Below are 23,933 nucleotides of genomic sequence, written 5' to 3' on the forward strand. Positions count from 1 at the left end.
CATCAAAAATCTCACTTTCGGCAATTGACTCAGAAATGGTGCCAAACGGTTCCAAATGCTCCCCTGAAAGGTTTGGAGGTCGAAAGAGAAGGCTTTTCATCACAGGAAAAGAAATCAGCCCTCGACAACTTAACCGGCAGAAAAATATTTTTTTGAAAACATCCCGAAGCCCCGGGGTCACAATTTCTTCAAACATCTGACTTTCGGCAATTGATTCAAAAATGATGCCAAAGGGTTCCAAATGCTCCCCTGAAAGGTTTGGGGGTCGAAACTGAAGGCTTTTTTCACAGAAAAAGAAGTCAGCCCTCAACAACTTAACCGGCAGAAAAAATTTTTTTTGAAAAAATCCCTAAGCCCCGGGGTCACAATTTCATCAAAAATCTGACTTTCGGCAATTGACTCAGAAATGGTGCAAAACGGTTGCAAATGCTCCCCTGAAAGGTTTGGTGGTCGAAAGAGAAGGCTTTTCATCACAGGAAAAGAAATCAGCCCTCGACAACTTAACCGGCAGAAAAAGATTTTTTTGAAAAAATCCCGAAGCCCCGGGGTCACAATTTCTTCAAACATCTGACTTTCGGCAATTGATTCAAAAATGATGCCAAAGGGTTCCAAATGCTCCCCTGAAAGGTTTGGGGGTCGAAACTGAAGGCTTTTTTCACAGAAAAAGAAGTCAGCCCTCGACAACTTAACCGGCAGAAAAAGATTTTTTTGAAAAAATCCCGAAGCCCCGGGGTCACAATTTCATCAAAAATCTGACTTTCGGCAATTGATTCAAAAATGGTGCCAAACGGTTGCAAATGCTCCTCTGAAAGGTTTGGCAGTCGTAAGAGAAGGCTTTTTCTCACAGGACAAGAAATCAGCCCTCGACAACTTAACCGGCGGAAAAATATTTTTTTGAAAAATTCCCTAAGCCCCGGGGTCACAATTTCATCAAAACTCTGACTTTCGGCAATTGTCTCAGAAATGGTGCCAAACGGTTGCAAATGCTCCCCTGAAAGGTTTGGCGGTCGAAACAGAAGGCTTTTTATCACAGAAAAATAAATCAGCCTTCAACAACTTAACCGGCAGAAAAATATTTTTTTGAAAAATTCCCTAAGCCCCGGGGTCACAATTTCATCAAAACTCTGACGTTCTCCAATTGACTCAAAAATGGTGCCAAACGGTTGCAAATGCTCCCCTGAAAGGTTTGGCGGTCGAAACAGAAGGCTTTTTATCACAGGAAAAGAAGTCAGCCCTCAACAACTTAACCGGCAGAAAAATATTTTTTTTGAAAAAATCCCGAAGCCCCGGGGTCACAATTTCTTCAAAAATCTGACTTTCGGCAATTGATTCAAAAATGATGCCAAAGGGTTCCAAATGCTCCCCTGAAAGGTTTGGGGGTCGAAACTGAAGGCTTATTATCACAGAAAAAGAAGTCAGACCTCAACAACTATACCGGCAGAAAAAAATTTTTTTGAAAAAATCCCTAAGCCCCGGGGTCACAATTTCATCAAAAATCTCACTTTCGGCAATTGACTCAGAAATGGTGCCAAACGGTTCCAAATGCTCCCCTGAAAGGTTTGGTGGTCGAAAGAGAAGGCTTTTCATCACAGGAAAAGAAATCAGCCCTCGACAACTTAACCGGCAGAAAAATATTTTTTTGAAAAAATCCCTAAGCCCCGGGGTTACAATTTCATCAAAAATCTCACTTTCGGCAATTGTCTCAGAAATGGTGCCAAACGGTTGCAAATGCTCCCCTGAAAGGTTTGGCGGTCGAAACAGAAGGCTTTTTATCACAGAAAAATAAATCAGCCTTCAACAACTTAACCGGCAGAAAAATATTTTTTTGAAAAAATCCCGAAGCCCCGGGGTCACAATTTCTTCAAAAATCTGACTTTCGGCAATTGATTCAAAAATGATGCCAAACGGTTCCAAATGCTCCCCTGAAAGGTTTGGGGGTCGAAACTGAAGGCTTTTTATCACAGAAAAAGAAGTCAGACCTCAACAACTATACCGGCAGAAAAATTTTTTTTTGAAAAAATCCCTAAGCCCCGGGGTCACAATTTCATCAAAAATCTCACTTTCGGCAATTGACTCAGAAATGGTGCCAAACGGTTCCAAATGCTCCCCTGAAAGGTTTGGTGGTCGAAAGAGAAGGCTTTTCATCACAGGAAAAGAAATCAGCCCTCGACAACTTAACCGGCAGAAAAATATTTTTTTGAAAAAATCCCTAAGCCCCGGGGTCACAATTTCATCAAAAATCTGACTTTCGGCAATTGTCTCAGACATAGTGCCAAACGGTTGCAAATGCTCCCCTGAAAGGTTTGGCAGTCGAAACAGAAGGCTTTTTATCACAGAAAAATAAATCAGCCTTCAACAACTTAACCGGCAGAAAAATATTTTTTTGAAAAAATCCCTAAGCCCCGGGGTCACAATTTCATCAAAAATCTGACTTTCGGCAATTGATTCAAAAATGATGCCAAAGGGTTGCAAATGCTCCCCTGAAAGGTTTGGGGGTCGAAACTGAAGGCTTTTTATCACAGAAAAAGAAGTCAGACCTCAAAAACTATACTGGCAGAAAAATTTTTTTTTGAAAAAATCCCTAAGCCCCGGGGTCACAATTTCATCAAAAATCTGACTTTCGGCAATTGACTCAGAAATGGTGCCAAACGGTTCCAAATGCTCCCCTGAAAGGTTTGGTGGTCGAAAGAGAAGGCTTTTCATCACAGGAAAAGAAATCAGCCCTCGACAACTTAACCGGCAGAAAAATTTTTTTTTGAAAAAATCCCGAAGCCCCGGGGTCACAATTTCTTCAAAAATCTGACTTTCGGCAATTGATTCAAAAATGATGCCAAAGGGTTCCAAATGCTCCCCTGAAAGGTTTGGGGGTCGAAACTGAAGGCTTTTTATCACAGAAAAAGAAGTCTGACCTACACAACTATACCGGCAGAAAAAATTTTTTTTGAAAAAATCCCTAAGCCCCGGGGTCACAATTTCATAAAAAATCTGACTTTCGGCAATTGACTCAGAAATGGTGCCAAACGGTTCCAAATGCTCGCCTGAAAGGTTTGGTGGTCGAAAGAGAAGGCTTTTCATCACAGGAAAAGAAATCAGCCCTCAACAACTTAACCGGCAGAAAATTTTTTTTTTGAAAAAATCCCTAAGCCCCGGGGTCACAATTTCATCAAAACTCTGACGTTCTCCAATTGACTCAAAAATGGTGCCAAACGGTTGCAAATGCTCCCCTGAAAGGTTTGGCGGTCGAAACAGAAGGCTTTTTATCACAGGAAAAGAAGTCAGCCCTCAACAACTTAACCGGCAGAAAAATATTTTTTTGAAAAAATCCCTAAGCCCCGGGGTCACAATTTCATCAAAACTCTGACGTTCTCCAATTGACTCAAAAATGGTGCCAAACGGTTGCAAATGCTCCCCTGAAAGGTTTGGCGGTCGAAACAGAAGGCTTTTTATCACAGAAAAATAAATCAGCCTTCGACAACTTAACCGGCAGAAAAATATTTTTTTGAAAAAATCCCTAAGCCCCGGGGTCACAATTTCATCAAAAATCTGACTTTTGGCAATTCACTCAAAAATGGTGCCAAACGGTTGCAAATGCTCCTCTGAAAGGTTTGACAGTCGAAAGAGAAGGCTTTTTATCACACGACAAGAAATCAGCCCTTGACAACTTAACCGGTAGAAAAATATTTTTTTGAAAAAATCCCTAAGCCCCGGGGTCACAATTTCATCAAAAATCTTACTTTCGGCAATTGACTCAGAAATGCTGCCAAACGGTTCCAAATGCTCCTCTGAAAGGTTTGACATTCGAAAGACAAGGCTTTTTATCAAACGACAAGAAATCAGCCCTTGACAACATAACCGGCAGAAAAATATTTTTTTGAAAAATTCCCTAAGCCCCGGGGTCACAATTTCATCAAAACTCTGACGTTCTCCAATTGACTCAAAAATGGTGCCAAACGGTTCCAAATGCTCCCCTGAAAGGTTTGGCGGACGAAAGAGAAGGCTTTTCATCACAGGACAAGAATTCAGCCCTCGACAACTTAACCGGCAGAAAAATATTTTTTTGAAAACATCCCGAAGCCCCGGGGTCACAATTTCTTCAAACATCTGACTTTCGGCAATTGATTCAAAAATGATGCCAAAGGGTTCCAAATGCTCCCCTGAAAGGTTTGGGGGTCGAAACTGAAGGCTTTTTTCACAGAAAAAGAAGTCAGCCCTCTACAACTTAACCGGCAGAAAATTTTTTTTTAAAAAAATCCCTAAGCCCCGGGGTCACAATTTCATCAAAAATCTGACTTTCGGCAATTGACTCAGAAATGGTGCCAAACGGTTGCAAATGCTCCCCTGAAAGGTTTGGTGGTCGAAAGAGAAGGCTTTTCATCACAGGAAAAGAAATCAGCCCTCGACAACATAACCGGCAGAAAAAGATTTTTTTGAAAAAATCCCGAAGCCCCGGGGTTACAATTTCATCAAAACTCTGACGTTCTCCAATTGACTCAAAAATGGTGCCAAACGGTTGCAAATGCTCCCCTGAAAGGTTTGGCGGTCGAAACAGAAGGCTTTTTATCACAGGAAAAGAAGTCAGCCCTCAACAACTTAACCGGCAGAAAAATATTTTTTTTGAAAAAATCCCGAAGCCCCGGGGTCACAATTTCTTCAAAAATCTGACTTTCGGCAATTGATTCAAAAATGATGCCAAAGGGTTCCAAATGCTCCCCTGAAAGGTTTGGGGGTCGAAACTGAAGGCTTATTATCACAGAAAAAGAAGTCAGACCTCAACAACTATACCGGCAGAAAAAAATTTTTTTGAAAAAATCCCTAAGCCCCGGGGTCACAATTTCATCAAAAATCTCACTTTCGGCAATTGACTCAGAAATGGTGCCAAACGGTTCCAAATGCTCCCCTGAAAGGTTTGGTGGTCGAAAGAGAAGGCTTTTCATCACAGGAAAAGAAATCAGCCCTCGACAACTTAACCGGCAGAAAAATATTTTTTTGAAAAAATCCCTAAGCCCCGGGGTTACAATTTCATCAAAAATCTCACTTTCGGCAATTGTCTCAGAAATGGTGCCAAACGGTTGCAAATGCTCCCCTGAAAGGTTTGGCGGTCGAAACAGAAGGCTTTTTATCACAGAAAAATAAATCAGCCTTCAACAACTTAACCGGCAGAAAAATATTTTTTTGAAAAAATCCCGAAGCCCCGGGGTCACAATTTCTTCAAAAATCTGACTTTCGGCAATTGATTCAAAAATGATGCCAAACGGTTCCAAATGCTCCCCTGAAAGGTTTGGGGGTCGAAACTGAAGGCTTTTTATCACAGAAAAAGAAGTCAGACCTCAACAACTATACCGGCAGAAAAATTTTTTTTTGAAAAAATCCCTAAGCCCCGGGGTCACAATTTCATCAAAAATCTCACTTTCGGCAATTGACTCAGAAATGGTGCCAAACGGTTCCAAATGCTCCCCTGAAAGGTTTGGTGGTCGAAAGAGAAGGCTTTTCATCACAGGAAAAGAAATCAGCCCTCGACAACTTAACCGGCAGAAAAATATTTTTTTGAAAAAATCCCTAAGCCCCGGGGTCACAATTTCATCAAAAATCTGACTTTCGGCAATTGTCTCAGACATAGTGCCAAACGGTTGCAAATGCTCCCCTGAAAGGTTTGGCAGTCGAAACAGAAGGCTTTTTATCACAGAAAAATAAATCAGCCTTCAACAACTTAACCGGCAGAAAAATATTTTTTTGAAAAAATCCCTAAGCCCCGGGGTCACAATTTCATCAAAAATCTGACTTTCGGCAATTGATTCAAAAATGATGCCAAAGGGTTGCAAATGCTCCCCTGAAAGGTTTGGGGGTCGAAACTGAAGGCTTTTTATCACAGAAAAAGAAGTCAGACCTCAAAAACTATACTGGCAGAAAAAATTTTTTTTGAAAAAATCCCTAAGCCCCGGGGTCACAATTTCATCAAAAATCTGACTTTCGGCAATTGACTCAGAAATGGTGCCAAACGGTTCCAAATGCTCCCCTGAAAGGTTTGGTGGTCGAAAGAGAAGGCTTTTCATCACAGGAAAAGAAATCAGCCCTCGACAACTTAACCGGCAGAAAAATTTTTTTTTGAAAAAATCCCGAAGCCCCGGGGTCACAATTTCTTCAAAAATCTGACTTTCGGCAATTGATTCAAAAATGATGCCAAAGGGTTCCAAATGCTCCCCTGAAAGGTTTGGGGGTCGAAACTGAAGGCTTTTTATCACAGAAAAAGAAGTCTGACCTACACAACTATACCGGCAGAAAAATTTTTTTTTGAAAAAATCCCTAAGCCCCGGGGTCACAATTTCATAAAAAATCTGACTTTCGGCAATTGACTCAGAAATGGTGCCAAACGGTTCCAAATGCTCGCCTGAAAGGTTTGGTGGTCGAAAGAGAAGGCTTTTCATCACAGGAAAAGAAATCAGCCCTCAACAACTTAACCGGCAGAAAATTTTTTTTTTGAAAAAATCCCTAAGCCCCGGGGTCACAATTTCATCAAAACTCTGACGTTCTCCAATTGACTCAAAAATGGTGCCAAACGGTTGCAAATGCTCCCCTGAAAGGTTTGGCGGTCGAAACAGAAGGCTTTTTATCACAGGAAAAGAAGTCAGCCCTCAACAACTTAACCGGCAGAAAAATATTTTTTTGAAAAAATCCCTAAGCCCCGGGGTCACAATTTCATCAAAACTCTGACGTTCTCCAATTGACTCAAAAATGGTGCCAAACGGTTGCAAATGCTCCCCTGAAAGGTTTGGCGGTCGAAACAGAAGGCTTTTTATCACAGAAAAATAAATCAGCCTTCGACAACTTAACCGGCAGAAAAATATTTTTTTGAAAAAATCCCTAAGCCCCGGGGTCACAATTTCATCAAAAATCTGACTTTTGGCAATTCACTCAAAAATGGTGCCAAACGGTTGCAAATGCTCCTCTGAAAGGTTTGACAGTCGAAAGAGAAGGCTTTTTATCACACGACAAGAAATCAGCCCTTGACAACTTAACCGGTAGAAAAATATTTTTTTGAAAAAATCCCTAAGCCCCGGGGTCACAATTTCATCAAAAATCTTACTTTCGGCAATTGACTCAGAAATGCTGCCAAACGGTTCCAAATGCTCCTCTGAAAGGTTTGACATTCGAAAGACAAGGCTTTTTATCAAACGACAAGAAATCAGCCCTTGACAACATAACCGGCAGAAAAATATTTTTTTGAAAAATTCCCTAAGCCCCGGGGTCACAATTTCATCAAAACTCTGACGTTCTCCAATTGACTCAAAAATGGTGCCAAACGGTTCCAAATGCTCCCCTGAAAGGTTTGGCGGACGAAAGAGAAGGCTTTTCATCACAGGACAAGAATTCAGCCCTCGACAACTTAACCGGCAGAAAAATATTTTTTTGAAAACATCCCGAAGCCCCGGGGTCACAATTTCTTCAAACATCTGACTTTCGGCAATTGATTCAAAAATGATGCCAAAGGGTTCCAAATGCTCCCCTGAAAGGTTTGGGGGTCGAAACTGAAGGCTTTTTTCACAGAAAAAGAAGTCAGCCCTCAACAACTTAACCGGCAGAAAATTTTTTTTTAAAAAAATCCCTAAGCCCCGGGGTCACAATTTCATCAAAAATCTGACTTTCGGCAATTGACTCAGAAATGGTGCCAAACGGTTGCAAATGCTCCCCTGAAAGGTTTGGTGGTCGAAAGAGAAGGCTTTTCATCACAGGAAAAGAAATCAGCCCTCGACAACATAACCGGCAGAAAAAGATTTTTTTGAAAAAATCCCGAAGCCCCGGGGTTACAATTTCTTCAAACATCTGACTTTCGGCAATTGATTCAAAAATGATGCCAAAGGGTTCCAAATGCTCCCCTGAAAGGTTTGGGGGTCAAAACTGAAGGCTTTTTTCACAGAAAAAGAAGTCAGCCCTCGACAACTTAACCGGCAGAAAAAGATTTTTTTGAAAAAATCCCGAAGCCCCGGGGTCACAATTTCATCAAAAATCTCACTTTCGGCAATTGATTCAAAAATGGTGCCAAACGGTTGCAAATGCTCCTCTGAAAGGTTTGGCAGTCGAAAGAGAAGGCTTTTTCTCACAGGACAAGAAATCAGCCCTCGACAACTTAACCGGCGGAAAAATATTTTTTTGAAAAATTCCCTAAGCCCCGGGGTCACAATTTCATCAAAACTCTGACGTTCTCCAATTGACTCAAAAATGGTGCCAAACGGTTGCAAATGCTCCCCTGAAAGGTTTGGCGGTCGAAACAGAAGGCTTTTTATCACAGGAAAAGAAGTCAGCCCTCAACAACTTAACCGGCAGAAAAAATTTTTTTTGAAAAAATCCCGAAGCCCCGGGGTCACAATTTCTTCAAAAATCTGACTTTCGGCAATTGACTCAGAAATGGTGCCAAACGTTTCAAAATGCTCCCCTGAAAGGTTTGGGGGTCGAAACTGAAGGCTTTTTATCACAGAAAAAGAAGTCAGACCTCAACAACTATACCGGCAGAAAAAAATTTTTTTAAAAAAATCCCTAAGCCCCGGGGTCACAATTTCATCAAAAATCTCACTTTCGGCAATTGACTCAGAAATGGTGCCAAACGGTTCCAAATGCTCCCCTGAAAGGTTTGGAGGTCGAAAGAGAAGGCTTTTCATCACAGGAAAAGAAATCAGCCCTCGACAACTTAACCGGCAGAAAAATATTTTTTTGAAAACATCCCGAAGCCCCGGGGTCACAATTTCTTCAAACATCTGACTTTCGGCAATTGATTCAAAAATGATGCCAAAGGGTTCCAAATGCTCCCCTGAAAGGTTTGGGGGTCGAAACTGAAGGCTTTTTTCACAGAAAAAGAAGTCAGCCCTCAACAACTTAACCGGCAGAAAATTTTTTTTTTGAAAAAATCCCTAAGCCCCGGGGTCACAATTTCATCAAAAATCTGACTTTCGGCAATTGACTCAGAAATGGTGCAAAACGGTTGCAAATGCTCCCCTGAAAGGTTTGGTGGTCGAAAGAGAAGGCTTTTCATCACAGGAAAAGAAATCAGCCCTCGACAACTTAACCGGCAGAAAAAGATTTTTTTGAAAAAATCCCGAAGCCCCGGGGTCACAATTTCTTCAAACATCTGACTTTCGGCAATTGATTCAAAAATGATGCCAAAGGGTTACAAATGCTCCCCTGAAAGGTTTGGGGGTCGAAACTGAAGGCTTTTTTCACAGAAAAAGAAGTCAGCCCTCGACAACTTAACCGGCAGAAAAAGATTTTTTTGAAAAAATCCCGAAGCCCCGGGGTCACAATTTCATCAAAACTCTGACTTTCGGCAATTGATTCAAAAATGGTGCCAAACGGTTGCAAATGCTCCTCTGAAAGGTTTGGCAGTCGAAAGAGAAGGCTTTTTCTCACAGGACAAGAAATCAGCCCTCGACAACTTAACCGGCGGAAAAATATTTTTTTGAAAAATTCCCTAAGCCCCGGGGTCACAATTTCATCAAAACTCTGACTTTCGGCAATTGTCTCAGAAATGGTGCCAAACGGTTGCAAATGCTCCCCTGAAAGGTTTGGCGGTCGAAACAGAAGGCTTTTTATCACAGAAAAATAAATCAGCCTTACACAACTTAACCGGCAGAAAAATATTTTTTTGAAAAATTCCCTAAGCCCCGGGGTCACAATTTCATCAAAAATCTGACTTTCGGCAATTGATTCAAAAATGATTCCAAACGGTTCCAAATGCTCCCCTGAAAGGTTTGGGGGTCGAAACTGAAGGCTTTTTATCACAGAAAAAGAAGTCAGACCTCAACAACTATACCGGCAGAAAAAATTTTTTTTGAAAAAATCCCTAAGCCCCGGGGTCACAATTTCATCAAAAATCTCACTTTCGGCAATTGACTCAGAAATGGTGCCAAACGGTTCCAAATACTCCCCTGAAAGGTTTGGTGGTCGAAAGAGAAGGCTTTTCATCACAGGAAAAGAAATCAGCCCTCGACAACTTAACCGGCAGAAAAATATTTTTTTGAAAAAATCCCTAAGCCCCGGGGTCACAATTTCATCAAAAATCTCACTTTCGGCAATTGTCTCAGATGGTGCCAAACGTTTGCAAATGCTCCCCTGAAAGGTTTGGGGGTCGAAACAGAAGGCTTTTTATCACAGAAAAATAAATCAGCCTTCAACAACTTAACCGGCAGAAAAATATTTTTTTGAAAAAATCCCTAAGCCCCGGGGTCACAATTTCATCAAAAATCTGACTTTCGACAATTGACTCAGAAATGCTGCCAAACGGTTCCAAATGCTCCTCTGAAAGGTTTGGCAGTCGAAAGAGAAGGCTTTTTCTCACAGGACAAGAAATCAGCCCTCGACAACTTAACCGGCGGAAAAATATTTTTTTGAAAAATTCCCTACGCCCCAGGGTCACAATTTCATCAAAACTCTGACTTTCGGCAATTGTCTCAGAAATGGTGCCAAACGGTTGCAAATGCTCCCCTGAAAGGTTTGGCGGTCGAAACAGAAGGCTTTTTATCACAGAAAAATAAATCAGCCTTCAACAACTTAACCGGCAGAAAAATATTTTTTTTTGAAAAATTCCCTAAGCCCCGGGGTCACAATTTCATCAAAACTCTGACTTTCGGCAATTGTCTCAGAAATGGTGCAAAACGGTTGCAAATGCTCCCCTGAAAGGTTTGGCGGTCGAAACAGAAGGCTTTTTATCACAGGAAAAGAAGTCAGCCCTCAACAACTTAACCGGCAGAAAAATTTTTTTTTGAAAAAATCCCTAAGACCCGGGGTCTCAATTTCATCAAAACTCTGACGTTCTCCAATTGACTCAAAAATGGTGCCAAACGGTTGCAAATGCTCCCCTGAAAGGTTTGGCGGTCGAAACAGAAGGCTTTTTATCACAGGAAAAGAAGTCAGCCCTCAACAACTTAACCGGCAGAAAATTTTTTTTTTGAAAAAATCCCTAAGCCCCGGGGTCACAATTTCATCAAAAATCTGACTTTCGGCAAATTGACTCAGAAATGGTTCCAAACGGTTCCAAATGCTCCTCTGAAAGGTTTGGCAGTCGAAAGAGAAGGCTTTTTATCACAGAAAAAGAAGTCAGCCCTCAACAACTTAACCGGCAGAAAAAATTTTTTTTGAAAAAATCCCTAAGCCCCGGGGTCACAATTTCATCAAAACTCTGACGTTCTCCAATTGACTCAAAAATGGTGCCAAACGGTTGCAAATGCTCCCCTGAAAGGTTTGGCGGTCGAAACAGAAGGCTTTTTATCACAGGAAAAGAAGTCAGCCCTCAACAACTTAACCGGCAGAAAAATATTTTTTTGAAAAAATCCCGAAGCCCCGGGGTCACAATTTCTGCAAAAATCTGACTTTCGGCAATTGACTCAGAAATGGTTCCAAACGGTTCCAAATGCTCCTCTGAAAGGTTTGGCAGTCGAAAGAGAAGGCTTTTTATCACAGAAAAAGAAGTCAGCCCTCAACAACTTAACCGGCAGAAAAAATTTTTTTTGAAAAAATCCCTAAGCCCCGGGGTCACAATTTCATCAAAACTCTGACGTTCTCCAATTGACTCAAAAATGGTGCCAAACGGTTGCAAATGCTCCCCTGAAAGGTTTGGCGGTCGAAACAGAAGGCTTTTTATCACAGGAAAAGAAGTCAGCCCTCAACAACTTAACCGGCAGAAAAATATTTTTTTGAAAAAATCCCTAAGCCCCGGGGTCACAATTTCATCAAAAATCTGACTTTTGGCAATTCACTCAAAAATGGTGCCAAACGGTTGCAAATGCTCCTCTGAAAGGTTTGACAGTCGAAAGAGAAGGCTTTTTATCACACGACAAGAAATCAGCCCTTGACAACTTAACCGGTAGAAAAATATTTTTTTGAAAAAATCCCTAAGCCCCGGGGTCACAATTTCATCAAAAATCTTACTTTCGGCAATTGACTCAGAAATGCTGCCAAACGGTTCCAAATGCTCCTCTGAAAGGTTTGACATTCGAAAGACAAGGCTTTTTATGAAACGACAAGAAATCAGCCCTTGACAACATAACCGGCAGAAAAATATTTTTTTGAAAAATTCCCTAAGCCCCGGGGTCACAATTTCATCAAAACTCTGACGTTCTCCAATTGACTCAAAAATGGTGCCAAACGGTTCCAAATGCTCCCCTGAAAGGTTTGGCGGTCGAAAGAGAAGGCTTTTCATCACAGGACAAGAATTCAGCCCTCGACAACTTAACCGGCAGAAAAATATTTTTTTGAAAAATTCCCGAAGCCCCGGGGTCACAATTTCTTCAAACATCTGACTTTCGGCAATTGATTCAAAAATGATGCCAAAGGGTTCCAAATGCTCCCCTGAAAGGTTTGGGGGTCGAAACTGAAGGCTTTTTTCACAGAAAAAGAAGTCAGCCCTCAACAACTTAACCGGCAGAAAAAATTTTTTTAAAAAAATCCCTAAGCCCCGGGGTCACAATTTCATCAAAAATCTGACTTTCGGCAATTGACTCAGAAATGGTGCCAAACGGTTGCAAATGCTCCCCTGAAAGGTTTGGTGGTCGAAAGAGAAGGCTTTTTCTCACAGGACAAGAAATCAGCCCTCGACAACTTAACCGGCGGAAAAATATTTTTTTGAAAAATTCCCTACGCCCCGGGGTCACAATTTCATCAAAACTCTGACTTTCGGCAATTGTCTCAGAAATGGTGCCAAACGGTTGCAAATGCTCCCCTGAAAGGTTTGGCGGTCGAAACAGAAGGCTTTTTATCACAGAAAAATAAATCAGCCTTCAACAACTTAACCGGCAGAAAAATATATTTTTTTGAAAAATTCCCTAAGCCCCGGGGTCACAATTTCATCAAAACTCTGACTTTCGGCTATTGTCTCAGAAATGGTGCAAAACGGTTGCAAATGCTCCCCTGAAAGGTTTGGCGGTCGAAACAGAAGGCTTTTTATCACAGGAAAAGAAGTCAGCCCTCAACAACTTAACCGGCAGAAAAAATTTTTTTTGAAAAAATCCCTAAGCCCCGGGGTCTCAATTTCATCAAAACTCTGACGTTCTCCAATTGACTCAAAAATGGTGCCAAACGGTTGCAAATGCTCCCCTGAAAGGTTTGGCGGTCGAAACAGAAGGGTTTTTATCACAGGAAAAGAAGTCAGCCCTCAACAACTTAACCGGCAGAAAATTTTTTTTTTGAAAAAATCCCTAAGCCCCGGGGTCACAATTTCTGCAAAAATCTGACTTTCGGCAATTGACTCAGAAATGGTTCCAAACGGTTCCAAATGCTCCTCTGAAAGGTTTGGCAGTCGAAAGAGAAGGCTTTTTATCACAGAAAAAGAAGTCAGCCCTCAACAACTTAACCGGCAGAAAAATTTTTTTTTGAAAAAATCCCTAAGCCCCGGGGTCACAATTTCATCAAAACTCTGACGTTCTCCAATTGACTCAAAAATGGTGCCAAACGGTTGCAAATGCTCCCCTGAAAGGTTTGGCGGTCGAAACAGAAGGCTTTTTATCACAGGAAAAGAAGTCAGCCCTCAACAACTTAACCGGCAGAAAAATTTTTTTTTGAAAAAATCCCTAAGCCCCGGGGTCACAATTTCTGCAAAAATCTGATTTTCGGCAATTGACTCAGAAATGGTTCCAAACGGTTCCAAATGCTCCTCTGAAAGGTTTGGCAGTCGAAAGAGAAGGCTTTTTATCACAGAAAAAGAAGTCAGCCCTCAACAACTTAACCGGCAGAAAAAAATTTTTTTGAAAAAATCCCTAAGCCCCAGGGTCACAATTTCATCAAAACTCTGACGTTCTCCAATTGACTCAAAAATGGTGCCAAACGGTTGCAAATGCTCCCCTGAAAGGTTTGGCGGTCGAAACAGAAGGCTTTTTATCACAGGAAAAGAAGTCAGCCCTCAACAACTTACCCGGCAGAAAAATATTTTTTTGAAAAAATCCCGAAGCCCCGGGGTCACAATTTCTGCAATAATCTGACTTTCGGCAATTGACTCAGAAATGGTTCCAAACGGTTCCAAATGCTCCTCTGAAAGGTTTGGCAGTCGAAAGAGAAGGCTTTTTATCACAGAAAAAGAAGTCAGCCCTCAACAACTTAACCGGCAGAAAAAATTTTTTTTGAAAAAATCCCTAAGCCCCGGGGTCACAATTTCATCAAAACTCTGACGTTCTCCAATTGACTCAAAAATGGTGCCAAACGGTTGCAAATGCTCCCCTGAAAGGTTTGGCGGTCGAAACAGAAGGCTTTTTATCACAGGAAAAGAAGTCAGCCCTCAACAACTTAACCGGCAGAAAAAGATTCTTTTGAAAAAATCCCTAAGCCCCGGGGTCACAATTTCATCAAAACTCTGACGTTCTCCAATTGACTCAAAAATGGTGCCAAACGGTTGCAAATGCTCCCCTGAAAGGTTTGGCGGTCGAAACAGAAGGCTTTTTATCACAGGAAAAGAAGTCAGCCCTCAACAACTTAACCGGCAGAAAAATATTTTTTTGAAAAAATCCCGAAGCCCCGGGGTCACAATTTCTGCAAAAATCTGACTTTCGGCAATTGACTCAGAAATGGTTCCAAACGGTTCCAAATGCTCCTCTGAAAGGTTTGGCAGTCGAAAGAGAAGGCTTTTTATCACAGAAAAAGAAGTCAGCCCTCAACAACTTAACCGGCAGAAAAAAATTTTTTTGAAAAAATCCCTAAGCCCCGGGGTCACAATTTCATCAAAACTCTGACGTTCTCCAATTGACTCAAAAATGGTGCCAAACGGTTGCAAATGCTCCCCTGAAAGGTTTGGCGGTCGAAACAGAAGGCTTTTTATCACAGGAAAAGAAGTCAGCCCTCAACAACTTAACCGGCAGAAAAAGATTCTTTTGAAAAAATCCCTAAGCCCCGGGGTCACAATTTCATCAAAACTCTGACGTTCTCCAATTGACTCAAAAATGGTGCCAAACGGTTGCAAATGCTCCCCTGAAAGGTTTGGCGGTCGAAACAGAAGGCTTTTTATCACAGAAAAATAAATCAGCCTTCGACAACTTAACCGGCAGAAAAATATTTTTTTGAAAAAATCCCTAAGCCCCGGGGTCACAATTTCATCAAAAATCTGACTTTTGGCAATTCACTCAAAAATGGTGCCAAACGGTTGCAAATGCTCCTCTGAAAGGTTTGACAGTCGAAAGAGAAGGCTTTTTATCACACGACAAGAAATCAGCCCTTGACAACTTAACCGGTAGAAAAATATTTTTTTGAAAAAATCCCTAAGCCCCGGGGTCACAATTTCATCAAAAATCTTACTTTCGGCAATTGACTCAGAAATGCTGCCAAACGGTTCCAAATGCTCCTCTGAAAGGTTTGACATTCGAAAGACAAGGCTTTTTATCAAACGACAAGAAATCAGCCCTTGACAACATAACCGGCAGAAAAACATTTTTTTGAAAAATTCCCTAAGCCCCGGGGTCACAATTTCATCAAAACTCTGACGTTCTCCAATTGACTCAAAAATGGTGCCAAACGGTTGCAAATGCTCCCCTGAAAGGTTTGGCGGTCGAAAGAGAAGGCTTTTCATCACAGGACAAGAATTCAGCCCTCGACAACTTAACCGGCAGAAACATATTTTTTTGAAAAATTCCCGAAGCCCCGGGGTCACAATTTCTTCAAACATCTGACTTTCGGCAATTGATTCAAAAATGATGCCAAAGGGTTCCAAATGCTCCCCTGAAAGGTTTGGGGGTCGAAACTGAAGGCTTTTTTCACAGAAAAAGAAGTCAGCCCTCAACAACTTAACCGGCAGAAAATTTTTTTTTTAAAAAATCCCTAAGCCCCGGGGTCACAATTTCATCAAAAATCTGACTTTCGGCAATTGACTCAGAAATGGTGCCAAACGGTTGCAAATGCTCCCCTGAAAGGTTTGGTGGTCGAAAGAGAAGGCTTTTCATCACAGGAAAAGAAATCAGCCCTCGACAACTTAACCGGCAGAAAAAGATTTTTTTGAAAAAATCCCGAAGCCCCGGGGTTACAATTTCTTCAAACATCTGACTTTCGGCAATTGATTCAAAAATGATGCCAAAGGGTTCCAAATGCTCCCCTGAAAGGTTTGGGGGTCAAAACTGAAGGCTTTTTTCACAGAAAAAGAAGTCAGCCCTCGACAACTTAACCGGCAGAAAAAGATTTTTTTGAAAAAATCCCGAAGCCCCGGGGTCACAATTTCATCAAAAATCTCACTTTCGGCAATTGATTCAAAAATGGTGCCAAACGGTTGCAAATGCTCCTCTGAAAGGTTTGGCAGTCGAAAGAGAAGGCTTTTTCTCACAGGACAAGAAATCAGCCCTCGACAACTTAACCGGCGGAAAAATATTTTTTTGAAAAATTCCCTAAGCCCCGGGGTCACAATTTCATCAAAACTCTGACTTTCGGCAATTGTCTCAGAAATGGTGCCAAACGGTTGCAAATGCTCCCCTGAAAGGTTTGGCGGTCGAAACAGAAGGCTTTTTATCACAGAAAAATAAATCAGCCTTCAACAACTTAACCGGCAGAAAAATATTTTTTTGAAAAATTCCCTACGCCCCGGGGTCACAATTTCATCAAAACTCTGACGTTCTCCAATTGACTCAAAAATGGTGCCAAACGGTTGCAAATGCTCCCCTGAAAGGTTTGGTGGTCGAAAGAGAAGGTTTTTCATCACAGGAAAAGAAATCAGCCCTCGACAACTTAACCGGCAGAAAAAGATTTTTTTGAAAAAATCCCGAAGCCCCGGGGTCACAATTTCTTCAAACATCTGACTTTCGGCAATTGATTCAAAAATGATGCCAAAGGGTTCCAAATGCTCCCCTGAAAGGTTTGGGGGTCGAAACTGAAGGCTTTTTTCACAGAAAAAGAAGTCAGCCCTCGACAACTTAACCGGCAGAAAAAGATTTTTTTGAAAAAATCCCTAAGCCCCGGGGTCACAATTTCATCAAAAATCTGACTTTTGGCAATTGACTCAGAAATGGTGCCAAACGGTTGCAAATGCTCCTCTGAAAGGTTTCACAGTCGAAAGACAAGGCTTTTTATCAAACGACAAGAAATCAGCCCTTGACAACTTAACCGGCAGAAAAATATTTTTTTTTGAAAAATTCCCTAAGCCCCGGGGTCACAATTTCATCAAAACTCTGACGTTCTCCAATTGACTCAAAAATGGTGCCAAACGGTTCCAAATGCTCCCCTGAAAGGTTTGGCGGTCGAAAGAGAAGGCTTTTCATCACAGGACAAGAATTCAGCCCTCGACAACTTAACCGGCAGAAAAATATTTTTTTGAAAACATCCCGAAGCCCCGGGGTCACAATTTCTTCAAACATCTGACTTTCGGCAATTGATTCAAAAATGATGCCAAAGGGTTCCAAATGCTCCCCTGAAAGGTTTGGGGGTCGAAACTGAAGGCTTTTTTCACAGAAAAAGAAGTCAGCCCTCAACAACTTAACCGGCAGAAAAAAAATTTTTTAAAAAATCCCTAAGCCCCGGGGTCACAATTTAATCAAAAATCTGACTTTCGGCAATTGACTCAGAAATGGTGCCAAACGGTTGCAAATGCTCCCCTGAAAGGTTTGGTGGTCGAAAGAGAAGGCTTTTCATCACAGGAAAAGAAATCAGCCCTCGACAACTTAACCGGCAGAAAAAGATTTTTTTGAAAAAATCCCGAAGCCCCGGGGTCACAATTTCTTCAAACATCTGACTTTCGGCAATTGATTCAAAAATGATGCCAAAGGGTTCCAAATGCTCCCCTGAAAGGTTTGGGGGTCAAAACTGAAGGCTTTTTTCACAGAAAAAGAAGTCAGCCCTCGACAACTTAACCGGCAGAAAAAGATTTTTTTGAAAAAATCCCGAAGCCCCGGGGTCACAATTTCATCAAAAATCTGACTTTCGGCAATTGATTCAAAAATGGTGCCAAACGGTTGGAAATGCTCCTCTGAAAGGTTTGGCAGTCGAAAGAGAAGGCTTTTTATCACAGGAAAAGAAATCAGCCCTCGACAACTTAACCGGCAGAAAAAGATTCTTTTGAAAAATACCCTAAGCCCCGGGGTCACAATTTCATCAAAACTCTGACTTTCTGCAATTGTCTCAGAAATGGTGCCAAACGGTTGCAAATGCTCCCCTGAAAGGTTTGGCGGTCGAAACAGAAGGCTTTTTATCACAGAAAAATAAATCACCCTTCAACAACTTAACCGGCAGAAAAATATTTTTTTTTGAAAAATTCCCTAAGCCCCGGGGTCTCAATTTCTGCAAAAATCTAACTTTCGGCAATTGACTCAGAAATGGTTCCAAACGGTTCCAAATGCTCCTCTGAAAGGTTTGGCAGTCGAAAGAGAAGGCTTTTTATCACAGAAAAAGAAGTCAGCCCTCAACAACTTAACCGGCAGAAAATTTTTTTTTTGAAAAAATCCCGAAGCCCCGGGGTCACAATTTCTTCAAAAATCTGACTTTCGGCAATTGATTCAAAAATGCTGCCAAACGGTTCCAAATGCTCCCCTGAAAGGTTTGGCGGTCGAAACAGAAGGCTTTTTATCACAGGAAAAGAAGTCAGCCCTCAACAACTTAACCGGCAGAAAAAGATTCTTTTGAAAAAATCCCTAAGCCCCGGGGTCACAATTTCATCAAAAATCTGACTTTTGGCAATTCACTCAAAAATGGTGCCAAACGGTTGCAAATGCTCCTCTGAAAGGTTTGACAATCGAAAGAGAAGGCTTTTTATCACACGACAAGAAATCAGCCCTTGACAACTTAACCGGTAGAAAAATATTTTTTTGAAAAAATCCCTAAGCCCCGGGGTCACAATTTCATCAAAAATCTTACTTTCGGCAATTGACTCAGAAATGCTGCCAAACGGTTCCAAATGCTCCTCTGAAAGGTTTGACATTCGTAAGACAAGGCTTTTTATCAAACGACAAGAAATCAGCCCTTGACAACATAACCGGCAGAAAAATATTTTTTTGAAAAATTCCCTAAGCCCCAGGGTCACAATTTCATCAAAACTCTGACGTTCTCCAATTGACTCAAAAATGGTGCCAAACGGTTTCAAATGCTCCCCTGAAAGGTTTGGCGGTCGAAAGAGAAGGCTTTTCATCACAGGACAAGAATTCAGCCCTCGACAACTTAACCGGCAGAAAAATATTTTTTTGAAAACATCCCGAAGCCCCGGGGTCACAATTTCTTCAAACATCTGACTTTCGGCAATTGATTCAAAAATGATGCCAAAGGGTTCCAAATGCTCCCCTGAAAGGTTTGGGGGTCGAAACTGAAGGCTTTTTTCAAAGAAAAAGAAGTCAGCCCTCAACAACTTAACCGGCAGAAAAAATTTTTTTAAAAAAATCCCTAAGCCCCGGGGTCACAATTTCATCAAAAATCTGACTTTCGGCAATTGACTCAGAAATGGTGCCAAACGGTTGCAAATGCTCCCCTGAAAGGTTTGGTGGTCGAAAGAGAAGGCTTTTCATCACCGGAAAAGAAATCAGCCCTCGACAACTTAACCGGCAGAAAAAGATTTTTTTTGAAAAAATCCCGAAGCCCCGGGGTCACAATTTCTTCAAACATCTGACTTTCGGCAATTGATTCAAAAATGATGCCAAAGGGTTCCAAATGCTCCCCTGAAAGGTTTGGGGGTCAAAACTGAAGGCTTTTTTCACAGAAAAAGAAGTCAGCCCTCGACAACTTAACCGGCAGAAAAAGATTTTTTTGAAAAAATCCCGAAGCCCCGGGGTCACAATTTCATCAAAAATCTCACTTTCGGCAATTGATTCAAAAATGGTGCCAAACGGTTGCAAATGCTCCTCTGAAAGGTTTGGCAGTCGAAAGAGAAGGCTTTTTCTCACAGGACAAGAAATCAGCCCTCGACAACTTAACCGGCGGAAAAATATTTTTTTGAAAAATTCCCTAAGCCCCGGGGTCACAATTTCATCAAAACTCTGACTTTCGGCAATTGTCTCAGAAATGGTGCCAAACGGTTCCAAATGCTCCCCTGAAAGGTTTGGCGGTCGAAACAGAAGGCTTTTTATCACAGAAAAATAAATCAGCCTTCAACAACTTAACCGGCAGAAAAATATTTTTTTGAAAAATTCCCTAAGCCCCGGGGTCACAATTTCATCAAAACTCTGACGTTCTCCAATTGACTCAAAAATGGTGCCAAACGGTTGCAAATGCTCCCCTGAAAGGTTTGGCGGTCGAAACAGAAGGCTTTTTATCACAGGAAAAGAAGTCAGCCCTCAACAACTTAACCGGCAGAAAAATTTTTTTTTGAAAAAATCCCGAAGCCCCGGGGTCACAATTTCTTCAAAAATCTGACTTTCGGCAATTGATTCAAAAATGATGCCAAAGGGTTCCAAATGCTCCCCTGAAAGGTTTGGGGGTCGAAACTGAAGGCTTTTTATCACAGAAAAAGAAGTCAGACCTCAACAACTATACCGGCAGAAAAATTTTTTTTTGAAAAAATCCCTAAGCCCCGGGGTCACAATTTCATCAAAAATCTGACTTTCGGCAATTGATTCAAAAATGGTGCCAAACGGTTGCAAATGCTCCTCTGAAAGGTTTGGCAGTCGAAAGAGAAGGCTTTTTCTCACAGGACAAGAAATCAGCCCTCGACAACTTAACCGGCGGAAAAATATTTTTTTGAAAAATTCCCTAAGCCCTGGGGTCACAATTTCATCAAAACTCTGACTTTCGGCAATTGTCTCAGAAATGGTGCCAAACGGTTGCAAATGCTCCCCTGAAAGGTTTGGCGGTCGAAACAGAAGGCTTTTTATCACAGAAAAATAAATCAGCCTTCGACAACTTAACCGGCAGAAAAATATTTTTTTTGAAAAAATCCCTAAGCCCCGGGGTCACAATTTCATCAAAAATCTGACTTTTGGCAATTCACTCAAAAATGGTGCCAAACGGTTGCAAATGCTCCTCTGAAAGGTTTGACAGTCGAAAGAGAAGGCTTTTTATCACACGACAAGAAATCAGCCCTTGACAACTTAACCGGTAGAAAAATATTTTTTTGAAAAAATCCCTAAGCCCCGGGGTCACAATTTCATGAAAAATCTTACTTTCGGCAATTGACTCAGAAATGCTGCCAAACGGTTCCAAATGCTCCTCTGAAAGGTTTGACATTCGAAAGACAAGGCTTTTTATCAAACGACAAGAAATCAGCCCTTGACAACATAACCGGCAGAAAAAATTTTTTTGAAAAAATCCCGAAGCCCCGGGTCACAATTTCTTCAAAAATCTGACTTTCGGCAATTGATTCAAAAATGATGCCAAAGGGTTCCAAATGCTCCCCTGAAAGGTTTGGGGGTCGAAACTGAAGGCTTTTTATCACAGAAAAAGAAGTCAGACCTCAACAACTATACCGACAGAAAAAATTTTTTTTGAAAAAATCCCTAAGCCCCGGGGTCACAATTTCATCAAAAATCTGACTTTCGGCAATTGACTCAAAAATGGTGCCAAACGGTTCCAAATGCTCCACTGAAAGGTTTGGTGGTCGAAAGAGAAGGCTTTTCATGACAGGAAAAGAAATCAGCCCTCGACAACTTAACCGGCAGAAAAATATTTTTTTGAAAACATCCCGAAGCCCCGGGGTCACAATTTCTTCAAACATCTGACTTTCGGCAATTGATTCAAAAATGGTGCCAAACGGTTGCAAATGCTCCTCTGAAAGGTTTGGCAGTCGAAAGAGAAGGCTTTTTCTCACAGGACAAGAAATCAGCCCTCGACAACTTAACCGGCGGAAAAATATTTTTTTGAAAAATTCCCTAAGCCCCGGGGTCACAATTTCATCAAAACTCTGACTTTCGGCAATTGTCTCAGAAATGGTGCCAAACGGTTGCAAATGCTCCCCTGAAAGGTTTGGCGGTCGAAACAGAAGGCTTTTTATCACAGAAAAATAAATCACCCTTCAACAACTTAACCGGCAGAAAAATATTTTTTTTTGAAAAATTCCCTAAGCCCCGGGGTCTCAATTTCTGCAAAAATCTAACTTTCGGCAATTGACTCAGAAATGGTTCCAAACGGTTCCAAATGCTCCTCTGAAAGGTTTGGCAGTCGAAAGAGAAGGCTTTTTATCACAGAAAAAGAAGTCAGCCCTCAACAACTTAACCGGCAGAAAATTTTTTTTTTGAAAAAATCCCGAAGCCCCGGGGTCACAATTTCTTCAAAAATCTGACTTTCGGCAATTGATTCAAAAATGCTGCCAAACGGTTCCAAATGCTCCCCTGAAAGGTTTGGCGGTCGAAACAGAAGGCTTTTTATCACAGGAAAAGAAGTCAGCCCTCAACAACTTAACCGGCAGAAAAAGATTCTTTTGAAAAAATCCCTAAGCCCCGGGGTCACAATTTCATCAAAAATCTGACTTTTGGCAATTCACTCAAAAATGGTGCCAAACGGTTGCAAATGCTCCTCTGAAAGGTTTGACAATCGAAAGAGAAGGCTTTTTATCACACGACAAGAAATCAGCCCTTGACAACTTAACCGGTAGAAAAATATTTTTTTGAAAAAATCCCTAAGCCCCGGGGTCACAATTTCATCAAAAATCTTACTTTCGGCAATTGACTCAGAAATGCTGCCAAACGGTTCCAAATGCTCCTCTGAAAGGTTTGACATTCGTAAGACAAGGCTTTTTATCAAACGACAAGAAATCAGCCCTTGACAACATAACCGGCAGAAAAATATTTTTTTGAAAAATTCCCTAAGCCCCAGGGTCACAATTTCATCAAAACTCTGACGTTCTCCAATTGACTCAAAAATGGTGCCAAACGGTTTCAAATGCTCCCCTGAAAGGTTTGGCGGTCGAAAGAGAAGGCTTTTCATCACAGGACAAGAATTCAGCCCTCGACAACTTAACCGGCAGAAAAATATTTTTTTGAAAACATCCCGAAGCCCCGGGGTCACAATTTCTTCAAACATCTGACTTTCGGCAATTGATTCAAAAATGATGCCAAAGGGTTCCAAATGCTCCCCTGAAAGGTTTGGGGGTCGAAACTGAAGGCTTTTTTCAAAGAAAAAGAAGTCAGCCCTCAACAACTTAACCGGCAGAAAAAATTTTTTTAAAAAAATCCCTAAGCCCCGGGGTCACAATTTCATCAAAAATCTGACTTTCGGCAATTGACTCAGAAATGGTGCCAAACGGTTGCAAATGCTCCCCTGAAAGGTTTGGTGGTCGAAAGAGAAGGCTTTTCATCACCGGAAAAGAAATCAGCCCTCGACAACTTAACCGGCAGAAAAAGATTTTTTTTGAAAAAATCCCGAAGCCCCGGGGTCACAATTTCTTCAAACATCTGACTTTCGGCAATTGATTCAAAAATGATGCCAAAGGGTTCCAAATGCTCCCCTGAAAGGTTTGGGGGTCAAAACTGAAGGCTTTTTTCACAGAAAAAGAAGTCAGCCCTCGACAACTTAACCGGCAGAAAAAGATTTTTTTGAAAAAATCCCGAAGCCCCGGGGTCACAATTTCATCAAAAATCTCACTTTCGGCAATTGATTCAAAAATGGTGCCAAACGGTTGCAAATGCTCCTCTGAAAGGTTTGGCAGTCGAAAGAGAAGGCTTTTTCTCACAGGACAAGAAATCAGCCCTCGACAACTTAACCGGCGGAAAAATATTTTTTTGAAAAATTCCCTAAGCCCCGGGGTCACAATTTCATCAAAACTCTGACTTTCGGCAATTGTCTCAGAAATGGTGCCAAACGGTTCCAAATGCTCCCCTGAAAGGTTTGGCGGTCGAAACAGAAGGCTTTTTATCACAGAAAAATAAATCAGCCTTCAACAACTTAACCGGCAGAAAAATATTTTTTTGAAAAATTCCCTAAGCCCCGGGGTCACAATTTCATCAAAACTCTGACGTTCTCCAATTGACTCAAAAATGGTGCCAAACGGTTGCAAATGCTCCCCTGAAAGGTTTGGCGGTCGAAACAGAAGGCTTTTTATCACAGGAAAAGAAGTCAGCCCTCAACAACTTAACCGG

This window comes from Podarcis gaigeae (assembly GCF_964106915.1).
Source record: "Podarcis gaigeae genome assembly, chromosome: 7".
In the NCBI taxonomy this organism is placed as follows: Eukaryota; Metazoa; Chordata; class Lepidosauria; order Squamata; family Lacertidae; genus Podarcis; species Podarcis gaigeae.